This window comes from Zalophus californianus, chromosome 11 (genome assembly GCF_009762305.2).
Source record: "Zalophus californianus isolate mZalCal1 chromosome 11, mZalCal1.pri.v2, whole genome shotgun sequence".
Lineage (NCBI taxonomy): Eukaryota > Metazoa > Chordata > Mammalia > Carnivora > Otariidae > Zalophus > Zalophus californianus.
This window is the reverse complement of record NC_045605.1, coordinates 62,492,261-62,512,989: the sequence shown is the minus strand read 5'-3', so window position 1 is coordinate 62,512,989 and position 20,729 is coordinate 62,492,261.

Genomic DNA, 20,729 nt, shown 5'->3' with positions numbered 1-20,729 from the left:
TCAAATCTAATTCACCCACTGATAATTAAAAAAAAAAACAACTATTCCTTCAATAATAAAATATCAAAAAGTATATAGTTTTTAGGTTCTAATATTTTAACAAGAAAATTTTAAATACATTCAAATGTAAGGAAATACTTACCTCCAGGTCAGGCACCCTTGTAACTTTTCACACTGTTTAAGCCATAGAGTCATGTTCAGAATAAAAATAAAAATGAAGAGCTCTGTGAAGCCAACCAAGGACCTGAGAGGGGAAATAAATAGCCATTCCACAAACCTACACCTTCTAAAACAATGGCTGATGATCTAACGGAATCCTGATACAAAGAAGAAAATTTACGTCAGACATGAGGGTATCCATTGGCTTCCATTTACAGACACACTATCTATGCTTCCATAACCAGTGAAAATAAACAGTACAGGGAACCACAGTCAAAGACTTGAAATCTTCAGAGTTAGGACAGGAGTGATGATTCTGTTGTCTTTGTTCCTTCAAAGGGTTTCAAGAACACTCAATTTCAGGTAAAATGACTCACATCTCCAGAAGAAATCCTAGAACAGAAAAATTATAAAGGAAACAGGTATTCTTGACAGTACAGTTTTCCTTTTGTTCTCTGGAAAATAGCCTCAGTAAGAGTTACAAGGACCTCCTAATATGATGAAGTTGAAATGGTGATGGAAACAGAACCCCTGCATAATACCTGTCTCTCACATCACTGCATCCTTGAAAATTGCAATGTTCAGTTAAAATTTGCTGAATGCTTTTTGTATTTGTTTAATGAATCCAAAATAGCCTTTAACTATTATATATAATATATTAACTTGGATATTCAAGCCAAAATTGTTGTGTATAAATAAAAAAGACCTTTGACAAATTCCTCAGGCATTGAAGTGTGATTATTCAATGAAATTCAGAGACTGTGCTCAAGAGATCCCAAATAAACTAGCAAGAAATAAATTGGGATAGAAAAAAGATGACTGTGTAGGAATGAGGTTTTCTGTGATAGTAGTGGAGAGAGTAAAGCTGCTATCAAGGTGAAGTCAGGATTAAAAAGATTACAGTGTCAGCAGGTTGGGGTCACAGAGGGAGGAGATTTCAGGAACTGTGGAATAGGGAGGAAGGAATCAGTAGGGATAAAAATCATATGATCATCAAGAGTGGAAGACACTGGACCCTGGTGTAGGTCACAGGATTAGAAGTGGCTGGAGTTGTAAGGTCAGTAGAGGTAATATTCACATGGTCAGTGGAATGGGTCTCTGAGAGTCACTGAAAGTGGGAACATGGAAACACAGGAATTCGAGGTCACCACATCAATTGGTTTAGGGAATTTCCAGAGTAAGTTAAGCAAGAGATCCAAAATGTAATAGGAAAGGAGTCACAAGGCCTGTAGGGATGGGGCTACTAGGAGAGTGATGAATTCTAAGGCAAGAAACAAACCGAGGGTTCTAGGGGGGCTGGGGGGGGACATGGGTTAGCCTGGTGATGGGTATCAAAGAAGGCACGTATTGAATGGAGCACTGGGTGTTACACACAAACAATGAATCATGGAACACTACATCAAAAACTAATGATGTAATGTATGGTGATTAACATAACATAATAAAATAAAATTAAAAAAAATTTTTTTAAAAGAACAACAAAAAAAGATCAAACCACAGAATAAGATGTGAGCTGTTTAAATGAAGATGAAAATCACTGAACAGTTCTGAAGTAGGTCTTTCCCTCAGAGACAGAGGATATAAATATGAGAAAGTCTAGGGAATGGGATGTATTATGGACTAAATGTTTGTGTCCCCCACAAAATTTATATTGTTGAAGCCCTAACTCCTAACTCTGATTGAGAGGGTGGGGCCTTTGGAGATTATTAGAGTAAGATGATTTAATGAGGGCAAGGCCCTCATGATGGGATTAGTGCACTTATAAGAAGTGACACCAGAGATCTTGCTCTCTCCATGCAATGAACCAAGGAATGGCCACGTGAGCACACAGTGAGAAGGCAGCCATCTGCAAGCCAGGAAGAGAGCCCTCACCAGGAACCTAACCAGCCAGCACCTCGATCTTAGATGCTCCAGAACTGAGAAATTAATTTCTGTTGTCTAAGATACACAGTCTATGATTATTTTGTTACGGCAGCCCAAACTAAGACAGAGTGTATCTAAAAATTGATCCCATAAAGTTTTGGCATACTCTTCCCTTGGACTATAAGAAAAGACACATGAATCATACAATTTTTATTTTTCCCCTTCCCTCAAAAGTATAATTCTCTTGAATCATTCTAACCATGTAGTAAGGTCTGGGAGTGTTGCATGCATAAGTGGACAAAGATGGAAAGGAAAGGGTGCATATTACCACTGATAACTATCGTGATAATTACTAACACTGCTATCTTTGTAGTAGTGGCACCTGTAAGACTTGGACATGTAATTTAACCTCTCTGTGCTCAAGTGCCCTATCTGTAAAACAGTACATTTCTCATGCAGTTGTTGAGAGAAAAAAATGAATTGCTATTTATAAAGCATTTAGGATAATGCCATACAGAGAGCAAGTACCCTGTAAGTGTAAGTAATTATTATGTTATATTTCCTCTCCCAGGTACCTTATTCCTTTGCTTTTGAGTAACATTTTATTAGAATCACATTGATAGGTTAAGATAGTCTTACCTGAGGTTCATTGGTAAGAATATTCAATAAGGACTCCTTGGGAAATCACAACTGGAACATAATAGGTTCTCAATAAATGCTATTATTGCATTATAACTTATATATATATGCATTATAACTTATAACTCAAAATGCATCTCAAAATATCGACATCCTTTGATACTTTATGAATAGTTACAGTGATTTCAAACACCAATCAACCAGTCAAAAACTTAGAGGAGTCCCTGCCACAGTTCTTTAGCAGTGTGGCAGATAATGTTAGGTTCCTCAGAAGCAGGCCTAAGACAGAGAGTCACATAAAAGTGATTAATTAGAAAAGTTAACCCAGTAAAAATTAATAAGGGGAAGCAATAAGGGAAAGGTAATTTTTAAAAAGATTTATTTATTTATTTATTTATTTGAGAGAGAGATGCGAGCGTGAGCGGGGTGGGGGGGTGTGGGCAGAGGAAGAGTGAGAGGGGGAGAGACAATCTCCCATCCAAGTACTAACCAGGTCCGACCCTGCTTAGCTTCCAAGATCAGACGAGATTGGGCACGTTCAGGGAGAGAGACAATCTCAAGCAGACTCCCTGCTGAGTGCAGAGCCTGACTCGGCCAGATCCCATGAACCTGAGATCATGACCTGAGCTGAAATCAAGAGTCAGACACTCAACCGACTGAGCCACCCTGGCACCCCTAAGGGAAAGGTCATTTAAGGTGAGGGAATAAATTAGTAGGCTTAAGTAAAATTTTGAGAGTTAGGGAGTGACAGCTTGCAGTTGTAGTTAAGAACACAAACTCAGAAGTTAGACTGCTGTGTTTCACACCATTTACTAGCTGTGTGACCTTGAATGAGTTCCTCAACCTGTCTATGCTCTATTTTCTTCATCTATAAAATGGTGCCAGCTCACAGAGGGGTGAGGATTACTTGGGATGACATATATGCCTGGCACAGAATACATGCTCCAGTAATGTTAGGTGGTAACAGCAGTAGCAGCAGCCAATCATGTAAATAGAATTACAGTAATTATTAACATTATTATCATTGCTATTATACTGAAATGTAGTTATACCTGCACCCCATTCTCAACTGTAATTTCCTGAAGAAGAGGGTCCATGTCTTGCTTATTTCCATATGCTCAGTATCTAGAATGGTATTTACCCCAGTGTAGGTGATGAAAATGGCTCTTAAATATAATGGACAAGTTTACTAGATATTGGAGGTGAAGTGATGACAGGTGGAAGGAAAAGAAAGAAATCAAAGATGGTTCTAATATTTCAAAAAGTGATAATGTAATTAACTTAACTAAATAAAGGTCACCAATGCCCTCTACATTGCTAAATCCATTTTTTTTTTTTTTACTCTCAATCATCTTACTTGACCTACCAACATCATTATCAACTCTCTCCTCCCTGAAACACTTCACTTGGATTTGAGAATACGGCACGCTTGCTTTTCCTCCTACAGTCACTCTGTTTTACTGGTTCTTCCTCTACCACTAAAACTCTCAATGCTAGCATACTCCGAGGTCTCAATTTTTGGTCTTCCTTTTATATGTAAATTCTCTCCCTCTTAATGTGTCCCCTGTCACCAAGGCATTAAATACCACCTATACATGGACGACTCCAAATATATTTCACCCACATCTCAATCCAAATGTCAAATGCCTGCCTACTCAACAGCTGCACTTGGATATCTTAAAGACATCTCAAACTTAACATGCTCAAAACTGGATTCTTTTTTTTTATTATGTTATGTTAATCACCATACATTACATCATTAGTTTTTGATGTAGTGTTCCATGATTCATTGTTTGTGCATAACACCCAGTGCTCCACGCAGAATGTGCCCTCTTTAATACCCATCACCAGGCTAACCCATCCCCCCACCCCCCTCCCCTCTAGAACCCTCAGTTTGTTTTTCAGAGTCCACAGTCTCTCATGGTTCGTCTCCCCCTCCGATTTCCCCCCCTTCATTCTTCCCCTCCTGCTATCTTCTTCTTCTTTTTTTTTTTTAACATATAATGTATTATTTGTTTCAGAGGTACAGGTCTGTGATTCAACAGTCTTGCACACTTCACAGTGCTCACCATAGCACATACCCTCCCCAATGTCTATCACCCAGCCACCCCATCCCTCCCACCCCCCACCACTCCAGCAACCCACAGTTTGTTTCCTGAGATTAAGAATTCCTCATATCAGTGAGGTCATATGATACATGTCTTTCTCTGCTTGACTTATTTCACTCAGCATAATACCCTCCAGTTCCATCCACGTCATTGCAAATGGCAAGATTTCGTTCCTTCAAAACTGGTTTCTAACCCTACCCTCACTCAAAACCTGTTTTGCCCACAGCCTTCCTCATCTCATTTAAAGGGAAATCCATTGTGTCAATCCCCAAGGCCAAAAAATACTCTAAATCATCCATAATTCCTCTCACTCCTCTCATTCATTGGAAAATCCTGTGGAATCTACTTTCAAAATATACCCAAATCCAACCATTTACCACCACTTCACTGCAGGCACTGAGGCTCAACAGCCTCCTAACAGATCTATAGCCTATTCTCAAGAAGGCAGTCAGAAAGCTCTCTTAAAAATTTATGCTAGATCTTTTTGATCTTTTGCTCAAAAACCTGAAATAGCTCCATTTCTCATTCAGTGTGAAAGTCAAAGTCACAAGATTCATCAAGGCCCTGTGTGATATGGCCCCTACTTACCATTCTGATCTACTCTCCTACTCTATCCCCCTTGGTCACTCACTCCAACCGTACTATTTGCTGTTCCTCAAACATTCATTGTTGTCCCTGCCTTAGGACCTTGGCTGTAGCTCTTACCTCTGCCTGGGGGGATATTCTTTCTCCAGATACCCCTTATACTCCCAAATACTTCTAAGTTTTGGCTTACACTTCATCTTATGAATGAGATCTTTCCTAGACCACCGTACTTAATAATGCAGTCTGCACCCCTTCCCCCTCTGGCATCAAAATCCTTACAAATGACTTTTTTGTTTGTTTTTAAACTTATACATTCCTGGCTTCTATCATATACTCATTCACTATTTTATTGTTTATTGTCTAGAATATATAAGGTCTATAAGAGCAAAAGATCTCTTTTTTTCACTGTGACATTCCTGGCACCTAGCACAGTGTATACCTAGTTCAGTATAGGTACACAGTAAATACTGCAGAATGAATAAATGAATGAATGAATCTATTTAAAAAATGAACAGATTTGTTTTTTCATGTGAATTCAGATTATTCTCTGGGGCTCCCTGCTTTCAACCTAAAGAACTTCCTTTAGTATTTCTTATAAGGTGTGTCTGCTAGCAACAGATTCTCTCAATGTTTGCTTACCTGGGAACGTATTTTGCCTTAATTTATTTAAAGATAGTTTTTCTGGATGTAAGACTCTTGATTAACACTTTTTTTCTTCCAGCACTTTGAACATGCCATCCCACTGCCTCCTGGCCTCCACTGGTTCTGGCAAGAAGTTGACTGTTGATCTTACTAGGGTTCCCTTGTACAAGATAAGTCATTTTTCTCTTGCTGCCCCCAAAATTTTCTCCTCCCTTTTAGTTTTCAGCATTTTTACTATAATTTGCTTATATGTGATCTCTTTCCATTTATTCTACTTAGAATTCATTTAGCTTCTTGGATGTATAATGTTTATAAATAAATTTGAAAAGTTTTCAGCCATATTTCTTCTCTTCTTTCTTTTCTGCTCCACTCTCTCTCTCCTTTCCTTTTAGTACTTCCATTATGTATATGTTGGTACATTTAATGTATCCCATATTTTCCTGAGGTTCTGTTCACATTTCTTCATTCTTTTATTCTCTGTTCTCAATCAGTCTACCTTCAAGTTTGCTAATTCTTTCTTCTGCCAGTTCAAATCTACTGTTGAGCTCCTCTAATGAATTTTTCATTTCAGCTACATTTGTCATCCCCCTCCTTATCCACAGGGGATACATTCCAAGCCCCCCAGTGAATGCCTGATGCCACATACAGTACCAAATTCTATGTATACTATGTTTTCTCCTATACAAACATACCTATGATAGAGTTTAATTTATAAATTAGGCACAGTAAGAAATCACCAACAATAACTAATAATAAAATAGAATGATTATAATAATAGGCCATAATAAAAGTTATGTGAATGTGGTCTCTATCCCTCAAAATATCTTATTGTACTGTACTTACCCCCTTCTTCTTGTGATGATGTAAGATGATAAAATGCCTATCTGATGAGATGAAGTGAGGTGGATGACATAGGCATTATGACATAGCATTAGGCTACTGCTGACCTTCTTTTGATATACCAGAAAAAGGATCATCTGCTTCCAGACCATAGTTGACCATAGTAACTGAAACCATAGAAAACAAAACCATGGATAAGTGGGGGTGGGGAAGAATTACTCTATTGTAATTTTTAACTCTAGAATTTCCATGTTTTTTAATAATTTCTTTTTATTCATAGTCTTTATTTGATGTGACACTGTTATCATATTTTACTTCTCTAATCCTGGTTTTCTTTAGGTCTTTGAACATTTTATAATGGCTGCTTTGAAGTTTTCTGCTCTAATCCTAATATCTGATCACTCTCACAGGCAGTTTCTGTTGCCTGCTTTTTTTCTGATGTATGAGCCACACTTTTGATGTATGTTTTTTTGAACATCTTATAATTTGTTACTGCAAACTGGACATTTTAGATAATATATTATAGCAACTGTGGGTACTGGTCCCCTTTATGGGTCTCATTATTTGCTTGCTTAGTGACTATCTGGATTGTTTTAATGAAGTCTCTACTCTCCTTTCCCCACTCTGCCCTCTTACAGTGTTATGCCTCTGATGTTCTTCCTTAGAGAATGCAGTCATGGATACACACAGTCACCCTGGGGTGACTGGTTTTACCACAGTTCTACTTCTCTCTTTCTCTGATCTATGAAGTTTTCCACTTCCTTCAGTGTAATATCCGCTGGACTCCACGAACTCCTGTCTGATTGCTCCATTATTTTCAATGGTGCCCTGGGGCATAAGATGCTTCACAGTCTGGTCTAATAAATTCTGAGCAGGGCGTTTTTAAGGCCAATCTTTGAGGTTTTCTCTGACTCCAAGATGAGTCTTCCTAACTGTCTCTTTTCCGGATTCTGTCTGGCAAACTACTTGGCTTATGCTTTAGCATGTTGCTGTCATAGAGTTATCAGCCTCCCTTTAAATGCTTACCACAAAAATCTCCATTGTTTTCAAGAGCACCTTTAGGTTTTAACTTCCCCCACACTCTTTCAAATGAAGTCAGTTCTTTAGGGGAGAGCTTCAGGGTTCTCTGTTCTTATGAACTGCATTTTCACCTGGGAAAAATCTCTGAACCACTCTACAGGCACTGAGGACAGTAGTCTCTAGTATTCTTGGATTACTTTTCCCAGCATAGAATATCTGCCCTACAAGTGAGCTGAAGCAAAGATGATTGTGGTCCTGGTATTTTCAGTCCGCCATCCCAGGGGTAGAACCTCCACACCTATGAGTGGAGCTACGTGGAAGAAGGAAGCCCTAATTTCTCAGCAGCACTCTCTTGCAAATTAGTCTCTACACCTCGGAGTTGGAGGGAATGAGAAATGCCGGCCACCTGCCCATCCCAGTAAAATACCCTACCCCTTGACTGGGAGCTGAGGGAAGAGGGAGCCCCATCTTCTTTTTTTTTATTAACATATATTATTTGTTTCAGGGGTACAGGTCTGTGATTCATCAATCTTACACAATTCACAGAGCTCACCATAGTACATACCCTCCCCAAGTTTCATCACCCAGACACCCCATCCCTCCCACTCCCCTCCCTTCCAGCAACCCTCAGTTTGTTTCCTGAGATTAAGAGTCTCTTATGGTTTGTCTCCCTCTCTGGATTCATCTTGTTTCCTTTTTCCCTCCCTTCCCCGATGATCCTCTGTCTTGTTTCTCAAAATCTTCATATCAGTGAGATCATATGATATTTATCTTTCTCTGATTGACTTATTTTGCTTAGCATAATACCCTCCAGTTCCATCCACGTCATTGCACATGGCAAGATTTCATTTTTTTGATGGTTGCATAAATTTCATTGTATATATATACCACATCTTCTTTATCCATTCATCTGTTGATGGACATCTAGGCTCTTTCCATAGTTTGGTTACTGTGGACATGGCTGCTATAACATTGGGGTGCAGGTGCCCCTTCAGATCACTACATTTGTATCTTTGGGGTAAATACCCAGTAGTGCAATTGCTGAGTCATATGGTAGCTCTACTTTCAAATTTTCCATACTGTTTTCCAGAGTGGCTGCATGAGTTTGCATTTCCACCAACAGTGTAGGAGGGTTCCCCTTTCTCCGCAGCCTCACCAACATCTGTCGTTTGCTGACTTATTAATTTTAGCCGTTCTGACTGGTGTGAGATGGTATCTCATTGAGGTTTTGATTTGGATTTCCCTGATGCTGAGTGATGTTTTTTGTTTTTTTTTTTAAAGATTTTATTTATTTGAGAGAGAGAGAATGAGAGAGAGAGAGAGAGCATGAGAGGGAAGAGGGTCAGAGGGAGAAGCGGACTCCCTGCTGAGCAGGGAGCCTGATGCGGGACTCGATCCTGGGACTCCAGGATCATGACCTGAGCCGAAGGCAGTTGCTTAACCAACTGAGCCACCCAGGCGCCCGCTGAGTGATGTTGAGCACTTTTTCATGTTTCTGTTGGCCATTTGGATGTCTTCTTTCCAGAAATGTCTCTTCATGTCTCCTGCCCACTTCTTGATTGGATTATTTGTTCTTTGGGTGTTGACTTTGATAAATTCTTTATAGATTTTGGATACCAGCCCTTTATCTGATATGTCATTTGCAAATATCTTCTCCCATTCTGTCAGTTGTCTTTTGGTTTTGTTGACTGTTTCCTTTGCTGTGCAAAAGCTTTTTATCTTGATGAAGTCCCAATAGTTCATTTTTGCCCATGCTTCTCTTCCCTTTGGTGATGTTTCTAGAAAGAAGCTGCTATGGCTGAGGTTGAAAAGGTTGCTGCCTGTGTTCGCCTCAAGGATTTTGAGGATCCTGTCTCACATTTAGGACTTTCATCCATTTTGGGTCTATTTTTGTGTGTGGTATAAGGAAATGGTCCAGTTTCATTCTTCTGCATGTGGATGTCCAATTTTCCCAACACCATTTGTTGAAGAGACTGTCTTTTTTCCACTGGACATTCTTTCCTGCTTTGTTGAAGATTAGTTGACCATAGAGTTGAGGGTCCATTTCTGGGCTCTTTGTTCTGTTCCATTGATCTATGTGTCTGTTTTTGTGCCGGTACCATATCATCTTGATGGTTACAGCTTTGTAGTAGAGCTTGAACTCCAGAATTGTGATGCCACCAGCTTTGGTTTTCTCTTTCAACATTCCTCTGGCTATTCGGGGTCCTTTCTGGTTCCATACAAATTTTAGGATTATTTGTTCTATTTCTTTGAAAAAAGTGGATGGTATTTTGATAGGGATTGCATTGAATGTGTAGATTGCTCTAGGTAGCATAGACATTTTCACAATATTTGTTCTTCCAATCCATGAGCATGGAATGTTTTTCCATTTCTTTGTGTCTTCCTCAATTTCTTTCATGATTATTCTATAGGTTTCTGAGTACAGATCCTTGGACTCTTTCGTTAGATGTATTCTTAGGTATTTTATAGTTTTGGGTGCAATTGTAAATGGGATTGACTCCTTAATTTCTCTTGCTTCTGTCTTGTTGGTGTAAAGAAATGCAACTGATTTCTGTGCATTGTTTTATATCATGCCACTTTATTGAATTCCTGTATGAGTTCTAGTAGTTATGGGGTGGAGTCTTTTGGGTTTTCCACATAAAATATCATTACATCTGCAAAAAGTGAGAATTTAACTTCTTTGATGATTCAGATGCCTTTTATTCCTTTTTGTTGTGTGATTGCTGAGGCTAGGACTTCTAGTACTATGCTGAATAGCGGTGGTGAAAGTGGACATCCCTGGCGTGTTCCTGCCCTTAGGGGAAAAGCTCTCAGTTTTTCCCCATTGAGAATGATATTCGCTGTGGGTTTTTCATAGATGGCTTTTATGATATTGAGGTATGTACTCTCTATCCCTACACTGTGAAGAGTTTTAATCAAGAAAGGATGCTGCAAAAAAAAAAAAAAAAGGATGCTGTACTTTGTGAAATGCTTTTTCTGCATCTATTGAGAGGATCATATGGTTCTTGTCCTTTCTTTTATTAATGTAGTATATCACATTGATTTGCAGATGTTGAAACTTTCTTGCATCCCAGGAATAAATCCCACTTGGTTGTGGTGAATAATCCTTGTAATGTACTGTTGGATTCTATTGGCTAGTATTTTGCTGAGAATTTTTGCATCCATATTCATCAGGGATATTGGTCTGTAGTTCTCCTTTTAGATGGGGTCTTTTGTTTTGGAATCAAGGTAATGGTGGCCTCATAAAACGAGTTTGGAAGTTTTCCTTCCATTTCTATTTTTTGGAACACTTTCAGAAGAATAGGTATTAATTCTTCTTTAAATGTTTGGTAGAATTCTCCTGGGAAGCCATCTGGCCCTGGGCTTTTGTTTGTTGGGAGATTTTTGATGACTGCTTCAATTTCCTTAGTGGTTATAGGTTTGTTCAGGTTTTCTATTTCTTCCTGGTTCAGTTTCGGTAGTTTATATGCCTCTAGGAATGCATCCATTTCTTCCAGATTATCTAATTTGCTGGCATATAGTTGCTCATAATATATTCTTATAATTGTTTATATTTCTTTGGTGTTGGTTGTGATCTCTCCTCTTTCATTCATGATTTTGTTGATTTGGGTCATTTCTCTTTTCTTTTTGATAAGTCTGGCCAGGAGTTTATCAATCTTACTAATTCTTTCAAAGAACCAGGTCCTAGTTTCGTTGATCTGTTCTATTGTTCTTTTGGTTTCTATTTCATGGATTTCTGCTCTAATCTTTATTAATAATTTCTCCTCTCCTGCTGGGTTTAGGCTTTATTTGCTGTTCTTTCTCCAGCTCCTTTAGGTGTGGGTTGAGGTTGTGTGTTTGAGACCTTTCTTGTTGAGAAAGGCTTGTATTGCTATATACTTTCCTCTTAGGAGCACCTTTGCTGCATCCCAAAGATTTTGAACAGTTGTGTTTTCATTTTCATTTGTTTCCATGAATTTTTTAAATTCTTCTTTAATTTTCTGGTTGACCCATTCATTCTTTGGTAGGATGCTTTTTAGCCTCCATGTATTTGAGTTCTTTCCGACTTTCCTCTTGTGATTGAGTTCCAGTTCCAAAGCATTGTGGTCCAAGAATATGCAGGGAATGATCCCAGTCTTTTGGTACCAGTTGAGATCTGATTTGTGACCCAGGATGTGATCTATTCTGGAGAGTGTTCCATGTGCACTAGAGAAGAATATGTATTCTGTTACTTTGGGATGGAATGTTCTGAATATATCTGTGAAGTCCATCTGGTCCAGTGTGTCATTCAAAGCCCTATTTCCTTGTTGATCTTTTGCTTAGATGATCTGTCCATTTCAGTGAGGGGGCAGTGTTGAAGTTCCCTACTATTACTGTATACACAAGCAATGAATCATGGAACACTACATCAAAAACTAATGATGTAATGTATGGTGATTAACATAATAAAATTTAAAAGAATGTAAAATAAAAAAATAATAATTTTTTAAAATCCTTAAAAAAATAAAACAAATAAAAAATTCAAAAAGAAAATCCATATAATTATCATGGTAATGGAAATGGTAGTGCTACAGGACAATTGGAAAATTATAACTTTTCCAATAAATGATAACTTTTATTATTATAGAATTCTTCAAATTCTGTTGCTTTACCCAGACTTGCTTACAATGATCCTTTACCATATATTCTAAATGCTTATTTTGGAGTCAAATTTCTTTCAGATTTAGGTAGTTGCAAGTGAACAGCTGTACATTTTTTCAACTTTTTTTTTTTTTTTTTACTTATCAGCATCTGAATTTGAATCACCTTTCTAGGCTTGGGGAATTCTCTACCTCAGGTATGTGGTACAAGACAAAACCTGCCTTCCATTATAGAAGAGGAAATAGATACTAACTCTCCTACCTCCTCTGTCACCTAGGTCTTGGGCGCATTACATGGGATTGGCCAGTCAGATGCCCTTACCTGGGATTTTTATATCAGGACCCAGAGACTCAAAGAAGCAGAAGCAGTAGAGACTGTTTTTCTTACAAGAGTATCAACAGTGGCAGCCACATCCAATTTTCAGGCGCAGCTCCTTGCAGTGGTAGCAAAAGCAATATCCTCAGGGCAAGTATAGAGTCTCATACTCAGCAGTAAGTGTAAGCACTGTCATCGCTAGAACAGGGTTTCTTTGCAGATTTCACTGTGATTCTGGCCACATGGCCATGCATTGTTCTGCCTATTTCCTCTTTTCCCAGACTACTTGAAGATTCTGTGAGTTTCTCAAGAACTAGTCAACAGATTTCTTATCCACTTTCATTATCTAGTCAGTTTCTATTGCTTGAAACTAAGAATACTGACTGACACAAAGGTTTACTATTATAATGTGAAATTCTAAGTTGGTTGGTTTGTTGGTTTGCTTTTAAGAAAATCCCTATTCTTAGGGGAACCCTCCTACACTGTTGGTGGGAATGCAAGCTGGTGCAGCCACTCTGGAAAACAGTATGAAGTTACCTCAAAAAGTTGAAAATAGAGCTACCATACAATCCAGCAATTGCACTTCTGGATATTTGCCCCAAAGATACAAATGTAGGGATCCGAAGGGGTACGGGCACCTCGATGTTTATAGCAGCAATGTCCACAATAGCCAAACTGTGGAAAGAGCCAAGATGTCCATCGACAGATGAATGGATAAGGAAGATGTGGTATATATGTACAATGGAATATTATGCAGCCATCAAAAGGAATGAGATCTTGCCATTTGCAATGACATGGATGGAACTGGAGGGTGTTATGCTGAGCGAAATAAGTCAATCAGAGAAAGACATGTGTCATATGACCTCACTGATATAAGGAATTCCTAATCTCAGGAAACAAACTGAGGGTTGCAGGAGTGGTGGGGGGTGGGAGGGATGGGATGGCTGGGTGATAGACACTGGGGAGGGTATGTGCTATGGTGAGTGCTGTGAATTGTGCAAGACTGTTGAATCACAGATCTGTACCTCTGAAACAAATGATACAATATATATTTAAAAAAAAGGAAGAAGAAGAAAATAGCAGGAGGAGAAGAATGAAGGGGGGGGAAATCGGAGGGGGAGACGAACCATGAGAGACTATGGACTCTGAGAAACAAACTGAAGGTTCTAGAGGGGAGGGGCATGGGAGGATGGGTTAGCCTGGTGATGGGTATTAAAGAGGGCACGTTCTGCATGGAGCACTTGGTGTTATACGCAAACAATGAATCATGGAACACTACATCAAAAACTAATGATGTAATGTATGGTGATTAACATAACATAATAATAATAAAAAAAAGAAAATCCCTGTTCTTAACTCACGTGAATCCTGCCAGGTAAACTCCTTGCCCACAGGTACCTGAAATTACCTATATCTATTTGTTGTGCTAATAAGAGGGAGTCATAGAGTTCAGTCTACTGGCTACTACAGTGAGCCAGCACTGAGGAGTTGCTACTCAAATTCAAATTTTTTTAGAAGAGAGGGTATACAGGTAAGAGAAAGACTATAGATACCTTGATGCTCTCAAACAAAACTCCCAGACATTCAGGACCTAGTGAAATTAGAAAGACATAGTTAGTCCTGCCTGGAAGAACAGCATTGTCTACTGAAAACAACAGCTGACAAATACCCCAGTATTCCAAGGACAGTTGCTAGACATATCCATAAGATGAGGGGAGGGGGGTGGGGGGATGGGTTAGCCCAGTGTTGGGTATTAAGGAGGGCATGTTCTGCATGGTGTACTGGGTGTTATACACAAACAATGAATCATGGAACACTACATCAAAAACTAATGATGTAATGTATGGTGATTAACATAACATAAAAAAAAAAAGACTTACTAGGAGACAGCAAATTGGCCCTGTGAGACCACTCTCCTCAATCTTATATTTATTATATAAGGTTACATGTAACAAGATTTTAAAATGGAATGGACTCTGCCTAACACCTAATCATGCCAACAAAATAAAGGTGTTTTCTTTGAAAAAAAAAAAATGGGATCGAGTCTCAATTTTGCTAGTGTTCCTCCTCCTACCCCAAAGTGGGAGAGGGGAGTACTTTCCCCATATTCTAGTCAAGTGAAAGGGGCTTCAAAAGAACCACTCATACAGATTGGGGTTTTTTTGAAGAGGGAAAACTGACATTCTCTCCTCTCCTATGCTTCTCCATGCTACCAGCATGGAAGGTGAACAAGTTATGGGGAGAAACATACACTTTCAGAAATTTGCTTGGCAGATACTGGGTTTGCTCCCAGGTCCGTGGGATACAGATAGCATCATTTTGAAAAATCCTGCCCAACAGAGTTACCTGGTGTGAGGTGAAATCACTCCAGCAGAAAGAGAATGGAAATGTACAGCCAGAAGTGGGAGCCAAAGGAAAATCATACGCAACAGTGAACTGTCAGGTCATTAGTGGGGACTTTCTGAAGACTCCAAGGAAGCACACCATAAGAGGCAGATTTTAAATATCCATGGCACAGAGTATCTGTCAGCTAAGAGAAAATCATAAATAGCACTAGTGACCCCTTACCTCTCACCCCTCTAACCAAATAATGAGACTGGGAAGATGAAAGGAAATAGAGCAATGAGAAAAAGAAAACAGGCCATGACATCCTTCCCCTTTCTGCCCTACAAAATTATGAATCAGGCCTGAATTTGAGGACTGACGGGTAGCCAAGAAGAGCAGCTTAGGATTTGATGAGAGATGTACATTTTGAATTTTAGATTGGACTGTACTCTTAAATACCTAAGACATCAGATATTCTAATACCCAAAAGTGACTAGAAAAGTTATTGCCACTTCCCAAGAATAGTTTCAGGAATGGAAAAGGGAGATTGGGAATAAAATGGTAGCAGGCAGAGGCTGGAGAGAAATAAAGGAATAGACTGATTATTACCACTGAGTCCAGCTCATTCAATGAATAAGTTATACACAGATTGTGGTGTCTACACGGGGAGTCCATCTGATCAGATGAGGGCCCCAAATGTTGGGTGATAGGATGGAGGCCAGTGGCAAGGTGGTGAAAGAATTCACGTGAGGCAGAACAAAGGAGATAGAAGTTTACTGAATACACTGTAGGGGGGCTGCAGGCTGGACCGCAGGGGAAAGGCTTTCTGCCAGGAGGCAGTGAGTGGGGACTGTTTGTAAAGAGGGAAGGTGAGGCGGTATGGTGAATTCCCTTTTTGGTAACTGTGCCTAGTTATAAGTAGCCCATTAGTCAGATAGGGTCTATGGATATTTTGAGGTTGGTCGCCTGATAGATCTGTCTGTATTCAGCCAGGTGGTCACTGTGGCCTTTTCTACATTCCATTGCTCAACACTGCTTGCCTAAAAGTAGCCTCTACACAGATGAAGAAAGAAAAGAAGAGGGGGGGGCGGAGCAAGATGGCGGAGGAGTAGGAGACCTAGATTTCGTCTGGTCTCAGGAATTCAGCTGAATAGGGATCAAACCATTCTGAACACTTACGAACTCAACAGGAGATCGAAGAGGAGAGTAGCAAAAACTCTCTGAACAGAGAAGCGACCACTTACTGGAAGGTAGGACGTGCGGAGAAGTGAATCCAAGGCGATATTCAGGATAGACGGCAGGGGAGGGGCCTCCGCCGGCCGCTTCTGGCAAGTGATAGAGCCGCGGAGCACAAAATCGGACCTTTTAAAAGTTGGCTTGGCGGAGGGACGTCGCTGCAGTGGCTAAGCAGGGGGTGGAATCCTCCCGGGACAGTGTGGTCTCAGGACCCTTGGGGTCACAGAAAGACCAGGGGTGTCTGAGTGCACCAGAGCCCCCAGGTATCGGAGCGGGGAAGCCAGCTGCAGAGACGGAGCTGAGGCGCGGGCTCTCAGCTCGGGGTTGCCATAAACTGTGATCCGCGGCCCAGTCGGGCCACTGCTCCTTCAGCAGGGACCCAAAAAGCGGCAGAGCTGGGGAGACTCCCCTTCCTTCCCGGGGAGGAGCGGCGCGGGAACGCACCGCAGGGATCTGCTGGGTTTGGAGACTCCACACGGGGTCGGGTGCCAGAGATAGCAACGCTCGGTCACAGGCCGGGTGAGCACGGAGTGCGGCCGGAGACCGGGGACACGGGAGTGACTGCTTTTCTCTGGGGGCGCACTGAGGAGCAGGGCCCTGAGTTCTCAGCTCCTCTGGGTGGAGATTGGGAGGCCACCATTTTTGCCCTGGTCCTCCAAAGCTGTACCGAGAGCTTGCAGGGAACAAAAGCTCCTGAGATCAAACCCGAGCAGCTTGCTTAGCCCGGACCGACAAGGGCGGGGCAATTCAGCCTCCGGCAAAGACATTTGGAAACCACAGCAACAGGCCCCTCGCCCAGAAGATCAGCACGGACAGCCAGCAAGCCAAGACCAAGTTTACCGATCAAGGAGAATGGGAGAATTCCAGCGCTAGGGGAATACTGCATATAGAATTCATGGCTTTTTTTTACCATGATTCATTAGTTCATCAAAGTTAATTTTTGTTAACTGTTTTTTTTTATTTTTATTTTTCCCTTTTTCAACCAACATCTTATCAATCCTTTTTTAAAAAAAAAAACATTTTTTATTTTTCATTTTTAGAGTCATATTTTATCCCTTCATAGTAGTTACCCTTATTTTTGGCATATATATATAAGTTGTTCTCTCTTTAAAATTTTGAGATACAGTTTCTTCTAACAGATCAAAATATACCCTAAATAACTAGTGTATGGCTTTGTTCTAGTCTCCTGCCTGATCACATTCTCTCCCTTTTTCCTTTTTTTTTTTAAATCTTCTTTCTTTTTTCAAACAACTTCTTATCTTATCAAGTCCTTTTATAAAATCTTTTATAATTTTCATCTTTACAGTCATCTTCCATCCCTTCATTGTATCAACCCTTATTTTGTACATATATGTCTTTCTTCCTTTAAAATTTTAGGAGGCACTTTTTTCTAACAGACCAAAATACGCCCAAAATCTAGTGTGTGGCACTGATCTATGCACTAGCCTGATCATATTTGATCATATTCTGCTTTATTTGTATTGTTCTGTTTTTGTTTTTATCTTTTTTTTCTTTTTTTTTTTTTTCTCTTTCTTTTTTCTTTCTTTCCCTTTTTTTTCCCCTGGTTTCAGGACTTTTCTGATTTGTATACAGTATATTTGCTGGGGACGTTGTAAACCTGTTAGCATTTTGTTCTCTCATTCATCTATTCTCCTCTGGACAAAATGACAAGACGAAAAAAATCACCTCAGCAAAAAAACAAGAGGTAGTACCGTTAGCCAGGGACCTACTCAATACGGACATTAGTACGATGTCGGACCTAGAGTTCAGAATCATGACTTTAAAGATACTAGCTGGGCTTGAAAAAAGCGTGGAAGTTATTAGAGAAACCCTTTCTGGAGAAATAAAAGAACTAAAATCTAGCCAAGTCGAAATCAAAAAGGCTATTGATGAGGTGCAATCAAAAATGGGGGCACTGCTAGGATAAATGAGGCAGAAGAGAGAATCAGTGATATAGAAGACGAAATGATGGAAAATAAAGAGGCTGAGAAAAAGAGGGAGAAACAACTACAGGATCACGAGGGCAGAATTCGTGATAAGAGATAAGTGATACGATAAGACGAAACAACATTAGAATAATTGGGATCCCAGAAGAAGAAGAAAGAGAGAGAGGGGCAGAAGGTATATTGGAGCAAATAATAGCAGAGAACTTCCCTAATGTGAGGAAGGAAACAGGCATTAAAATCCAGGAGGCACAGAGAACCCCTCTCAAAATCAATAATAATAGGTCAACACCCCGACATCTAATAGTAAAACTTACGAGTCTCAGAGACAAAGAGAAAATCCTGAAAGCAGCTCGGGAGAAGAGATATGTAACCTACAATGGTAAAAATATTAGATTGGCAACAGACCTATCCACAGAGACCTGGCAGGCCAGAAAGGACTGGCAAGATATCTTCAGAGCACTAAACGAGAAAAATATGCAGCCAAGAATACTATATCCAGCTAGGCTGTCATTGAAAATAGAAGGAGAAATAAAAAGCTTCCAGAACAAACAAAAACTAAAGGAATTTGCCAACACGAAACCAGCCCTCCAAGAAATATTGAAAGGGGTCCTCTAAGCAAAGAGAGAGCCTAAAAGCACCAAAGATCAGAAAGGAACACAGACAACATACAGTAACAGTCACCTTACAGGCAATACAATGGCACTAAATTCATACCTTTCAATAGTTACCCTGAATGTAAATGAGCTCAATGCCCCAATCAAAAGACACAGGCTGGATTAAATTGGATTAAAAAACAAGACCCATCAATATGCTGTCTGCAAGAGACTCATTTTAGACCCAAAGACACCCCCAGATTGAAAGTGAGGGGGTGGAAAACCATTTACCATGCTAATGGACACCAAAAGAAAGCTGGGGTGGCAATCCTTATATCAGACAAACTAGATTTTAAAACAAAGACTGTAATAAGAGATGAGGAAGGACACTACATCCTACTTAAAGGGTCTATCCAACAAGAAGATCTAACAATTGTAAATATCTATGCCCCGAACATGGGAGCAGCCAATTATATAAGGCAATTAATAACAAAAGCAAAGAAACACACTGACAACAATACAGTAATAGTGGGGGACTTTAACACCCCCCTGACTGAAATGGACAGATCATCTAAGCAAAGGATCAACAAGGAAATAAAGACTTTAAATGACACACTGGACCAAATGGACTTCACAGACATATTCAGAACATTCCATCCCAAAGCAATGGAATACACATTCTTCTCTAGTGCCCATGGAACATTCTCCAGAATTGATCACATCCTAGGTCACAAATCAGGTCTCAACCGGTACCAAAAGATTGGGATCATTCCCTGCATGTTTTCAGACCACAATGCTTTGAAACTAGAACTCAATCACAAGAGAAAGTCAGAAAGAACTCAAATACATGGAGGCTAAAGAGCATCCTACTAAAGAATGAATGGGTCAACCAGGAAATTAAAGAAGAATTAGAAAAATTCATGGAAACCAATGAAAATGAAAACACAACTGTTCAAAATCTTTGGGATACAGCAAAGGCAGTCCTGAGAGGAAAGTATATAGCAATACAAGCCTTTCTCAGGAAACAAGAAAGGTCTCAAATACACAACCCAACCCTACACCTAAAGGAGCTGGAGAGAGAACAGCAAATAAAGCCTAAACCCAGCAGGAGAAGAGAAATAATAAAGATCAGAGCAGAAATCAATGAACTAGAAACCAAAAGAACAATAGAACAGATCAACGAAACTAGGAGCTGGTTCTTTGAAAGAATTAACAAGATTGATAAACCCCTGGCCAGACTGATCAAAAAGAAAAGAGAAATGACCCAAATCAACAAAATCATGAATGAAAGAGGAGAGATCACAACCAACACCAAAGAAATACAAACAATTATAAGAACATATTATGAGCACTCTATGCCAGCAAATTAGATAACCTGGAAGAAATGGGTGCATTCCTAGAGATGTATCAACTACCAAAATTGAACCAGGAAGAAATAGAAAACCTGAACAGACCTATAGCCACTAAGGAAATTGAAGCAGTCATCAAAAATCTCCCAAGAAACAAAACCCCAGGGCCAGATGGCTTCCCAGGGGAATTCTATCAGACATTTAAAGAAGAATTAATACCTATTCTCCTGAAACTGTTCCAAAAAATAGAAATGGAAGGAAAACTTCTGAACTCATTTTATGAGGCCAGCATTACCTTGATCCCAAAACCAGACAAAGACCCCATCAAAAAGGAGAATTACAGACCAATATCCTTGATGAACATGGATGCAAAAATTCTCACCAAAATACTAGCCAATAGGATCCAACAGTACATTAAAAGGATTATTCACCACGACCAAGTGGGATTTATCCCTGGGCTGCAAGGGTGGTTCAACATCTGCAAATCCA